At 33.5% G+C, this 12937-nt stretch overlaps 1 protein-coding gene across 3 annotated transcripts in view; it reads left to right on the top strand.

Annotated features, from left to right (window-relative positions):
• Positions 1-12937, top strand: part of LOC141399246 (uncharacterized) — a 318788-nt gene that overhangs the window by 34683 nt on the left and 271168 nt on the right. Inside the window, exon 1 of one of the 3 annotated variants that reach the window (XM_073977635.1) lies at positions 7649-8117. The exons of the other annotated variants lie outside the window; for them this stretch is intronic. The gene's annotated coding sequence lies outside the window, so the exon portion shown is untranslated. Of the gene's footprint in view, positions 1-7648; positions 8118-12937 lie in introns of those variants that run through there. 3 annotated transcript variants of the gene reach the window in all.

Raw genomic sequence — 12937 nt, forward strand, 5'->3', positions numbered from 1 at the left:
GTCAGGAAAGGATACCATCAAAAGTGAATCGTACAGGCTTATTTCACTTTTATCACCCGTAGCAAAGACCTTTGAGGCCTAAGTCCTCACCAGCCTCAGAAATAGCTATCCATCATCCATCATCTGCATGGATTCCGTAAGCAGTACAGCACGACAACAACGCTGCGCGCCATCTCCACATATATTTGTCGATGACTCAACCAGAGATCACCCTGTGATAGAACAGTGATGGTCAAAAGTCAAACACCCAGACGTAGCAGGAAGGATATCCACGCTCTAGAGGAAGTGGTCAAGCGATACAGGAGAGAACACCTAGATCAGCAGGCATATCATGCAGGTTTAAATAGTCTTCACACGGGCGTGTTGTTAAGGTCATATGCAGGTATAGTGTGAATGAAGTCCTTTGAGTACATCCCCCATCTATCACAGCTGAGGAGTGTCAAAGCACAGTAGTTTTGGCTCAAATACGCTCGAGATATTGCATGGTTACATCTCATCGAAGCAGCCACTTTCCTGGAACTGGAGATAGACCAAGAGCCAGATTGAGCAGAATAACGAACGAACAATCATATAATAAATCAGCAAGGAAAGGATCAAAGTCGGGCGGGGCCGACTATATGATACCCTACACCACTGTGAATAGGTAAAATATATATGGGAGCTAAATCCAAATGTGAACAGATTACGATATAATTTGGCACATATATATCTAGACCAAGCACCGTCACACATTCCAAATTTCATCAAAATTGGACAGATACAGCGCGTTTGGTGCATCAAATACCTCAAATCGGCCGAACATATATGTGGGAGCTATATCCAAATCTAAACCGATTTTCACCAAAAGCAATCTTCCCCAATTTTCAGGCAAATCGAACAATAAATGCGACCTTTACGTTGATAACGGACGGACGGGCATGTATAAATCGACTCAGAAAGTGATTCTGTGCATATCCCTAGAAGGAACTATGGGTCTATCTCTTTTCCTTAGGCATGTTACATGCAAATGCACTAACACATAATACCTTTACACAGGGTGATGTAGGGTATAAAACACTGTTACAACAACAAGTCACAGCCCTTTCAGTACAAAAATCCTTTTGAAGACTTCAAACAGAACTGTATCGTTTACCTTCGAATCTGAGAACCCGCTATTAAAAAATTAACACAAGATTTCAGCCATTTCAATTGAATAATGTGGATAATATCTTCAAAATATCGAAAATCGGGATACACTTTAATAATCTGAAAATACCGAAAATTAAGGGTACCGTTCTTTGGGTGCTATATGAAGACTAGGTCTGCATCTTCATATACCGATAAATTTCAGGTGAAAGTTATATACCTAAGACTAAATGCTGACGATATGTTCAAAAAAATTGTGTATGTAAGATCGTTCCACTATATCGGGTAAGCCCCCCCCCCCCACAAAAAAAAAAAATAAATAAACTTTTCGGTAAAATTGTGCGCACAAAACCCATTTGGTTCATTTTCTACCAGAAAAAGATCAGGTTCGAAAATCTATATCGGTTCACACTTCGGTTACATCCCACACAACATTTTGTTAAAGTGAAGTGTAACAGCTGCTCTCGAATACCAAGTTCAAAGTTCATTAGAAAATGCCTGGAAACCTGTAAAAACCCCTAGGGCCCACGTGCATTTGCTGTGGCGCACGATAACTTTCGAACGGATGGACAGATTTGGCCCAACATTTGACTTTGTTAATATTTTGTCCAAACTTTATTTAAGTTCGAAGAGGGGTAATATCGGTCCACATCTTCCGGTACCTCCCCCCAAAAACTAAGAAATGTCAATAAAATGGTACTTCCTTTGGATCTCCTAATATTTTGTCCAAATGTAGTCAAACTTCGAATGTTCTCCTTAGAATGTCCCCTACAATATTTCCTTCAAAAATTCAAGTTTAGCGTTAAGAATATCATCCAGAAAATTTCTTTAAAAAATCCACGTTTATTGATGTGGATGTCCTCTAGAAAATTTCTTTAAAAAAATCCACTTTTGATGATGTGAATGTCCTCTAACAAATTTCTTTAAAAAATTCACGTTTATTGTAAAGAATGTTCTCCAGATAATTTTTTTTTTATCGATATAGAGTCGGCGAAAAAGGGAACTGATGAAGTTGTTTGGTGACAACTGAAACTATAGTATTCCCTACCCTTCGCCCGCAACTAATCAATTTCATATCCACTTTAAAATATTTTGTTGTTATTCATACAATTGAATTACAACAAAATATGGACTTAAGCTGAAATAAACACAAAGATGTAAAATTCTGTAGTCCAACAATAAAAAAACGCCAAAGGACAATTTCTTTAAAAAAACACGGTTATTGTTAACAATGTCCTCTGGAAATTTTTTTTAAAAAATCCACTTTTGATGATGTGAATGTCCTATAACAAATTTCTTTAAAAAATTCACGTTTATTGTAAAGAATGTCCTATAGATAATTTTTTAAAAAAATCCAAGTTTAGCGGTAAGAATGCCCTCTAGAATATTTCTTTAAAAAAACACGGATATTGTTAAGAATGTCCTCTAGAAAATTTCTTTAAAAAATCCAAGTTTTTTGTTAAGAATGTCCTCTAGAAAATTTCTTTAAAAAAACAAAGTTTAGCGGTAAGAATGTCCTCTAGAAAATTTCTTTACAAAATCCAAGTTTTTTGTTAAGAATGTCCTCTAGAAAATTTCTTTAAAAAATCCAAGTTTATTGTTAGGAATGTCCTCTAGAAAATGTCTTTAAAAAATCCAAGTTTATTGTTAAGAATGTCCTCTTGAATTTTTTTTTTTAAATCCAAGTTTATTGTTAAGAATGTCCTCTAGAAAATTTCTTTAAAAAATCCACGTTCATTGTTAAGAATATCCTCTAGAAAATTTTCTTTAAAAATCCATCTTATTGATGTAGATGTCCTCTAAAAATTTTCTTTAAAAAATCTACGTTTATTGATGTGAAAGTCCTCTAGAAAATTTCTTTAAAAAATCCAAGTTTATTGATGTGGATGTCCTTTAAAAAATTTCTTTAAACAATTCACGTTTATTGTAAAGAATGTCCTCTAGTTAATTTCTTTAAAAAATTCAAGTTTAGCGGTGAGAATGTCCTCTAGAAAATGTCGTTAAAAAACACGGTTATTGTTAAGAATGTCCTCTGGAAAATTTCTTTAAAAAATCCAAGTTTTTTCTTAAGAAAATTTCTTTAAAAAATCCAAGTTTAGTGGTAAGAATGCCCTCTGCAAAATTTCTTTAAAAAATCCAAGTTTTTTGTCCTCTAGAAAATTTCTTTAAAAAATCCAAGTTTAGCGGTAAGAATATCCTCCAGAAAATTTCTTTTAAAAAACACGGTTATTGTTAAGAATGTACTCTAGAAAATTTCGTTAAAAAATTCAAGTTTATTGTTAAGAATGTCCTCTAGAAAATTACTTTAAAAATCCAAGTTTATTGTTAAGAATGTCCTCTGGAAATTTTTTTTAAAAAATCCAAGTTTAGTGGTAAGAATGTCCTCTAGAATATTTCTTTAAAAAACACGTTTATCGTTAAGAATGCCTTCTAGAAAATTTCTTTAAAAAATCCAAGTTTATTGTTAAGAATGTCCTCTAGAAAATTTCTTTAAAAATCCACGTTTATTGTTAAGAATATCCTCTAGAAAAATTCTTTAAAAATCCACCTTATTGATGAGGTGTCCTCTAAAAATTTTCTTTAAAAAATCCACGTTCATTGTTAAGAATATCCTCTAGAAAATTTCTTTAAAAATCCACCTTATTGATGTGGATGTCCTCTAAAAATTTTCTTTAAAAAATCCACGTTTATTGATGTGAAAGTCCTCTAGAAAATTTCTTTAAAAAATCCAAGTTTTTTGATGTGGATGTCCTTTAAAAAATTTTGTAAACAATTCACGTTTATTGTAAAGAATGTCCTATAGTTAATTTCTTTAAAAAATCCAAGTTTAGCGGTGAGAATGTCCTCTAGAAAATGTCTTTAAAAAAACACGGTTATTGTTAAGAATGTCCTCTGGAAAATTTCTTTAAAAAATCCAAGTTTTTTTTTAAGAAAATTTCTTTAAAAAATCCAAGTTTAGCGGTAAGAATGTCCTCTGCAAAATTTCTTTAAAAAATCCAAATTTTTTGTCCTCTAGAAAATTTCTTTAAAAAATCCAAGTTTAGCGGTAAGAATATCCTCTAGAAAATTTCTTTTAAAAAACACGGTTATTGTTAAGTTTATTGTTAAGAATGTCCTCTAGAAATTTTTTTTAAAAAATCCAAGTTTAGTAGTAAGAATGTCCTCTAGAAAATTTCTTTAAAAAACACGTTTATCGTTAAGAATGCCTTCTAGAAAATTTCTTTAAAAAATCCAAGTTTAGCGGTGAGAATGTCCTCTAGAAAATGTCTTTAAAAAAACACGGTTATTGTTAAGAATGTCGTCTGGAAAATTTCTTTAAAAAATCCAAGTTTTTTTAAGAAAATTTCTTTAAAAAATCCAAGTTTAGCGGTAAGAATGTCCTCTGCAAAATTTCTTTAAAAAATCAAAGTTTTTTGTCCTCTAGAAAATTTCTTTAAAAAGTCCAAGTTTAGCGGTAAGAATATCCTCTAGAAAATTTCTTTTAAAAAACACGGTTATTGTTAAGTTTATTGTTAAGAATGTCCTCTAGAAATTTTTTTTAAAAAATCCAAGTTTAGTAGTAAGAATGTCCTCTAGAAAATGTCTTTAAAAAAACACGGTTATTGTTAAGAATGTCCTCTAGAAAATTTCTTTAAAAATCCACGTTCATTGTTAAGAAAATCCTCTAGAAAATTTCTTTAAAAAATTCTATATTGTTGATGTGAATGTCCTCTAAAAAATTTCTTTAAAAATCCACGTTCATTGTTAAGAAAATCCTCTAGAAAATTTCTTTAAAAAATTTTATATTGTTGATGTGAATGTCCTCTAAAAAATTTCTTTAAAAATCCACGTTCATTGTTAAGAAAATCCTCTAGAAAATTTCTTTAAAAAATTCTATATTGTTGATGTGAATGTCCTCTAAAAAATTTCTTTAAAAATCCACGTTCATTGTTAAGAAAATCCTCTAGAAAATTTCTTTAAAAAATTCTATATTGCTGATGTGAATGTCCTCTAAAAAATTTCTTTATAAAATCCACGTTTATTGATGTGGATGTCCTCTAGAAAATTTCTTTAAAAATCCAATTTTGTTGATGTGAATGTCCTCTAAAAATTTCTTTAAAAAATTCAGGTTTATTGTTAAGAATGTCCTCGAGATAATCTCTTTAAAAATCTAAGTTTAGCGGTAAGAATGTCTTCTAGAAAATTTCTTTAAAAATCCTCGTTTATTGTTAAAAATATCCTCTAGATTTTTTTTAAATCCAAGTTTATTGTTAAGAAAATCCTCTAGAAAATTTCTTTAAAAAATCCAAGTTTATTGTTAGAAATGTCCTCTATAAAATTTCTTTAAAAAATCCACGTTTATTCTTAAGAATATCCTCTAGAAAATTTCGTTAAAAAAATCCATTTTAGTTGATGTGAATGTCATCTAGTAAAATTTCTTTAAAAAAAAAACGGATATTGTTAAGAATGTCCTTAAGAAAATTTCTTTACAAAATCCAAGTTTTTTGTAAAGAATGTCCTCTAGAAAATGTCTTTAAATATACAAGTTTAGCGGTAAGAATGCCTTCTAGAAAATTTCTTTAAAAAATCCAAGTTTATTGTTAAGAATGTCCTATAGAAAATTTCTTTAAAAATCCACGTTTATTGTTAAGAATATCCTCTAGAAAATTTCTTTAAAAAATTCAATATTGTTGATGTGAATGTCCTCTAAAAAATTTCTTTAAAAAATCCACGTTTATTGATGTGGATGTGCTCTAGAAAATTTCTTTAAAATATTCCAATTTTGTTGATGAGAATGTCTCCTAAAAATTTCTTTAAAAAATTCTCATTTATTGTTAAGAATGTCCTCTAGATAATTTCTTTAAAAAATCCAAGTTTAGCGGTAAGAATGTCTTCTAGAAAATTTCTTTAAAAATCCTCGTTTATTGTTAAAAATATCCTCTAGATTTTTTTTAAATCCAAGTTTATTGTTAAGAAAATCCTCTAGAAAATTTCTTTAAAAAATCCAAGTTTATTGTTAGAAATGTCCTCTATAAAATTTCTTTAAAAAATCCACGTTTATTCTTAAGAATATCCTCTAGAAAATTTCTTTAAAAAATCCAAGTTTATTGTTAATAATGTCCTCTAGAATTTTTTTTTAAAAATCCACGTTTATTGTTAAGAATATCCTCTAGAAAATTTCTTTAAAAAATCAATTTTTTTGATAAGAATATCCCCTAGAAAATTTCTTTAAAAAATCCACGTTTATTGATGTGGATGTCCTTTAAAAAATTTCTTTAAAAAATCTACGTTGTTAAGAATGATTGGGTCTGTTGGTTAGAAGATCGTGGAATGGAAGCGTTCTTCTTTCAATATTAACCTTCAGTTGGGGATTGTAATTATTGGAGTAATCGTTGAATTTCTGATAAGTGGCTTCTCAACGGGCCTAATGGATATTCTGTACCTTCATGTTATTAACTTGGTTTTATCACCGATTAAAGCCACTTCGGCTTACATTTTGTCATTTTTTCAGAAGTGTCACCTATCGATATATTATTACGATGTATCGCTTCCGATAGAAAAAAATGATTTTATGATGCGATATTTTTATTTTTGAAAATATCGCATTTCGACCAATCCTAATGTCTAAAAATTATTTCAAAACACTGTTCATAAAATGTCTAACGAATTTCCTTCTGACCTTTGACTATAGCTCAGGTTATTTTTGACAAATCTTGTGAAATGAAATTTTATTTTCAATATGTCACATCTCTCGTTATTTTCCTGCGTTTCCCCTTTTCTTTCCCTAGAAACTATTTATGTGTCGTACAGGAAAAAGGATGTTGAAATGTCTACTTGGAAAAAAAGAAGCAGCAAATTTTAATATTTTTTTCTTTTCTTTAAATGTCCTCAGCAACACCAATTTCATTAAACGAGAAGCAAAAAAACGCTTAAGGAAACGGAGATTGGTCAATATGCCGTTGTGAACAGGACGCTACATCAATAAAATACGAGAAAAGTACCCATTTTATTTGGTGTTGTTGTTGTGTTTGTGTTGTCCTTATTGTCATTGTTGTACTGACTGTTTGGTTGGTGCTTGGCTAAAAGAAGATAAGCATGGCAGAGCAAGAGTTATACAAAAAGCGTCATAAAGCATTCGCCACAGATGACGATGTGGATGATGATGGTGTGTGAGTGAGTGACAGCAGTCAAAGTATGTAGCGGCGGCAGCAGCATTAGAAGCAACTTGAACACATCACAACATCACAGCATTCCGATGCGGGTGACTTTTCGTTGTGTCGTCGTTTACATCGATTTATACGTTATTGCGTAGCTTCAGGGCTTTTATTTTGTCTATCAATTTTTGTTTTCTGCTTTGTTTCTTCTTCTTCTTCCTTCTGCGTCCTTTTGAAAAGTTTGTTATGGGATATTTTATGGAGGATTTCTCTCTTTTTTCTTGAGAGATGGAAATGGGGGAACAAGAAATACTGGGAACTTCTTTGGGGGAGAATAACAAAAGAGAGCGCCACAAATCCCCGTATGGGGTAGTAAAACTCTTTGCTCTGGTCATTGTGTGTTTGTCTGTGTACGAGTAAAGATGTATTCTCGTCATCGTCGCCGTAATCGCAGTCGCAATCGTTGTAGTCGCCGTTGTTGTTATCGTTCTCGCTGTAACCGTTCTCTGTGTATAACGAATTGTAAGAAAGAAAATACCGTTGCTATTGGCAAATCAAACACCGAAAGTGTTACCAGACATTTCATGTCCATGAAAACAACGCGCAGTGCTTGCCTGGCCTGTGTCCGTCCATAAATGTTTTGCAAAAAATAATAGAAATAAAATAAATAAATAACTGAATAAAGTGGAAAACAAAAAAATAAATTAAATATTAAGACAACAAAGAAAACATAAAGTTGTTTTTGGTCGTGTTGTGTTTGTGTTGTTGTTTGTGGGAAAATAAAGAGTTATGCTGCCTTCGGCAAAAGGAAAACATATTTGCAATCTGTGTTTCTTAAACGAATTTATAATAATTTTGGTAAATTTAAATCAGTGCTATAAATATATGTGTTTGTGATGTGAAATTAATAGCAAATTTTTAAGATTACTTAATTGCAATATTTATCAAAAAAGGAATACAGAAAAAAGAAACAAAAATTATAAAGTATAATAACTATTAAACTGTTACTGTTATAGGAATAAATCTTTGTTTATATCAGAAAAGATTCCTCACTAAAATAAGGCAAAGATACCGCCTTTACCAAAAGAGATTTTAATTCAATATATACAGGAAAAAAAATATCAGTCGACTTTGCCGACAGAGATATACCCTCAGCCTATGTGAATTTAAACTTTCTGTATTTAGGGTCCTCTCAGAATTTTGTGGCTATTTTTGGACATTCGAACTTGCCGATAAAAATGTGGATTAGGATTAATGTTCAAAAGTGTTGAGGAGGTGGTATTTAAAGGAAGGGACCGACTTGGTTTATTTTGGAAGTGGTTCTTATTTTGGGGCCATATATTTTCTATAGCCCTAGAATGGAACCCACAGGGCAGCCGACGTCCAGGCCGTCCATGCAATACATGGCGAAGCACAATAAATCATTCCATGACTTTAAATCATTGTGCCAAAATCAACCTCTGTACAAAACTCTTGTAGAAGCCCTGGGTTCCCAAGTGGAATAATAAAGGAAAAAATGTTTTCGATAGATATCGCGCCCACTAGACATTCCAGTGGGTCCTCGTATAACTTTTGGACCAGTATGCCAGGAAGCATGGAGGAGACGGATATGGGATGTTTTCGAATATGGTCAAAATATTAGGAGATACAAAGTTTGGATCAAATAGGTTGCTCCCTTCAACAGATATAGCAAGTACCATTTAAGTAAAATTTTTTTTAATTTTTGGGGGGAGGTTCTTTCAGGCTATTTTTTCGCTACTTTCAGGATATTTTCTGAGGAAGTGTGGGCATGTCCATACTTCCGGAAATAATGGCCAAACAGCTTCAAGTAACCCTGACGGCTCCAACTAAAATGGCAAATTCGCAAGATAAGTCTCGCTGGTAATTTATGATTGGTCTAAACTTTGCACATGGTATTATTTTATCAGGTTGGAATATGGACAATATTGCTCCCGTCCTTAGGGCACCTCCCACACAAAAAATTTGGGAAAAGAGCAGTTTGAGGATTCGTCTCGGAACTATTTGACATTTTTTTCAGATGGTTGTATTCACGGTCCAATTTTTTCCGGAGTAGGTCCATACTTCCTGAGATAATGACCCAAAAGATTCTAAAGCAAAGATAACTTACAATTTTTTTCAAAAATTTCTTCCAAATTCAGTTTAACGTAATTTAATATTTCGAGATTCGAGAGTAAATCAGAAGTTTACTACCAATTGTTGCCCTATATGTCAGTGATTTTGTGGTATAGCCCCACATTACGGTACCTACAGATTCCACGTATTTTGTGATACAAACTGGTGAAACAAAAGCTTCGATCCCCTACATTTTAATAATAAAACTCGTAAAAGAGAGAACTTGAAAAAAATTGTTCTCACGCAAAAGTTTTTTGAAATAGTTCGGGAACGGAAAAAATATGTCTAAAAACTGGAACAAATGTCAAAGTCGGCGTATCAGCCAATCAGACGTCGGCAACCATGTTATTATTTTTTACTCGCCCAAATTTGTCTTGTAAAAAGTTTTTAAAGAGAGCATCATTAAGCGCCATTTTGGTTCAAAGAGAAGTGAACATTTTACAACTTTTTTGTGTACGGGAACGTTTTTTCGCATAAAATGTGTAAAAGTGGTAAAAATTGTAAAAACTTTTTAGTTCCGCAACAAAGCTAAAATATATTTTATAAACGGCATAATTGTTGTTTTTCTTCTTTTTTGTTAGAGGCTGACTGATACTTTCGTACTTGATTCTACCCATGTTACAGCCACTTCAGTAGAAAACTCCTTTAAAAGACTTCACATCGGCCATTATCGTTTACCCCCTATCAACAATTAAATTTTAGCAATTTCGGTTAGGTAATGTGGCTAAAACCTTCCAAGTACCGAAAATCGGGAGACAGTTTCTATGGCAGTTTAATCAAAACGACAATTCTCTGCAAGAACCAATTTGTGTGGAATATTACGGCTAAAACTATAAGCTATATCAAAACGTTTATCACAAATTTATGGGAGAAAGTTTTATAGCCCCACAGAAAATAAAAACTTTCAGCTATTTCGATTAGATAATGTGGCTAAAATCTTCAAATTCGGAAGGGACCGTTCTATGGGGCTTATATGAAGATGTGGATCTATACCAATAAAATTCTGGTTAAAAGTTTTATTTCCCGAACGAAGAATAAGTACCAAATGTCAGCCATTTCGGTGAGATATTAAGGCCACAATCTTTAAAATGCCGAAAATCGGGAGATTCTGTTCTATGGGGCTATTTCAAAACGAGGATCTATCCTAATAATTTTCCTTTGGAAAAGACTCAATGCCACATTTCATCCATTTCGGTTTGATAATGACGCTGAAGCATTCAAGATGCCGAAAAGTGGAAGCTACCGTTTTATGGGGGCTATATGAAGACGTGAACTTATACCAAAAAATTTCTGTTTTGTATTCCCCAACGGAGGAACGGAGGAAGACGTCAAATACAAGATAGCTAAAGCCCGAGCGACTTTTGGACGACTAAACAAGATTTGGAGATCACCGCAAATCACACTGCATACAAAACTGCGGTTATTCAATGCATGTGTGAAAACAACACTTTTATATGGAAGCGAGACATGGTTAATAAACGATTCCACTATAAAAGCAATTCAAACCCAAATTAATAAGTTCTTGCGCATTATATGTCGAGTCTTCTGGCCTAACACTATTACAAATGCAGACTTATGGCAAAAAACAAACGAAGAGCCTATTGTCAAACAGATAACCAGAAAAAAATGGAGATGGATAGGTCACACTCTTCGGAAAACTCCAGCCAGCATCACAAGATACGCCCTTGAATGGAACCCCCAAGGAAGCAGAAGACGTGGCCGTCCAAGAAATACCTGGCGCCGTACAACCATAGCAGATGTCGGTAGAATTAACATTTCATGGGAAGAAATAAAATCACTCTGTCATGATAAATCAAATTATAACATTATTGTAGAAACCCTATGTTCCACATTGGAATAAATAAAGGAACAAAAAATTCCCCAACCGAAGACTATGTGTAGCGATATTGCCCATTTTCAATACCAAACAGCCTGGGAGTAATAGAAACTTATGTACAAAATTGTAAAGCTTTATCTTAAATATTGCAAGCTGTGACTTGATTTCAATAGCCCATATTATGGTCGAGGGTATAACAAATGCGATTACGGCCTGTTCGAAATTTTTTAAAGTCTTGCCGAAGGCGGTCTTTGTGTTCCTAATATGATGTAACTTTTATCGTAAGGGAGATTCACGCTTACTAAGATAATGGTCCAAAAGCTTCAAAACATCCTAGCCGGAACCAATCAAAATAATTGATGATAACGATAACTTTAATAGTTCCATAAATATACCAGAAGGGACAAGGGATACTTCTCTTACATCAATGAGTGCACACCGAATCATATTAGCTCATTGATATGGGACCTACTTTTTATCGCCGAGTCCGAATGGTGTGTCTTAAGGCACTAATTGTAGAGAAAACTTACGAATCCCAAAAAGATCCGAGTTGGCTTATTTTTTCAAATCGTTATATGTTTTCTAAACGTCAAGTTAGTTTTTGCCCCTAGTTTCTCTAGACGTGACCCTCTGCCAATTTTTTACCCTCATCATTTATGCTAACGAGGGTATATACACTTTCAAACGCGCAAAATGTGCCTCATCGAAAAATTGGCTTTAGATCCCAGGTATTTTTGGACGAAATACGTTTCAGACAATTGGGAGTTGATTTAGCCATGTCCGTCTGTCTTGCCGGCGGGAGCGCACGGAACGGATTTTAAGTTAGTTTAAGTTCGAAGATGGGTTATATAGGTCCACTCCTTCCAGTACTCTCCCCACAAAAAATTGGAAAATTTGTCAGCACGATAACTCTTAAAGGGAGCAACCGATTTGGTCCATACTTCGCACATCGTGACATTTCTACCAAACTTAGATGAGGTTCTAGCATGGACTCAATCGGTCCCCTCCTTCGGGTACATGCCACACAAAATTTCGGAAAAGTTCAGTTTAGGACCTCTTTGATTTTTGTTGCAACAACTTGTATACACTGCCCCCCTATACGATGGTACAAGCTTCATCAGGGGCAAGTCCATACTTCCTGAGAAAATAGCCTGAAAGCTGCAAAAAACCCCTATGACATCGTGTGAAGTGATTGGAGCGCAAGATAACTCTCGAACGGATGTGCCGATTCGGTCTAAAACTTGGCCTTAATAATATTTTGTCTAATCATAGTTTAAGTTCGAAGATAAGCCATATCGGTCCACTCCTTCAGGTACCTCCCCCATAAAAGTTCAAAAGTGTTTGCAAAAGTAGTGCGCAAGACAATTCTTAAAGGGAGTGACCGATATTGTAAATACATTACAAATCCGAATATATCTACCAGATATAGATCAGTTTCGAATATGGACTATTTTTGTCCACTCCTTCGGGTATCTCCCACACAAAATTTCGAATAAGTTCACTTTAGGACCTGCTCTCGAATCACTTTGATATTGTTGAAACAACTTGGATTCGCTGCCTCAATTACGACGGTAAAAGTTTTTTCAGGGCAAGTCCATACTTCTTGAGAAAACAGGCCGAAAGGTGTGAAAACCTTCTATGGCATCATACGCAGTGGCTGGAGAGCACGATAACTCTTGAATTGATCAACCGTTCTGGTCTAAAATGT

The sequence above is a fragment of the Musca autumnalis genome, unplaced genomic scaffold (genome assembly GCF_047663935.1).
Source record: "Musca autumnalis isolate F117 unplaced genomic scaffold, ASM4766393v1 scaffold_3, whole genome shotgun sequence".
NCBI classification, from domain to species: Eukaryota; Metazoa; Arthropoda; class Insecta; order Diptera; family Muscidae; genus Musca; species Musca autumnalis.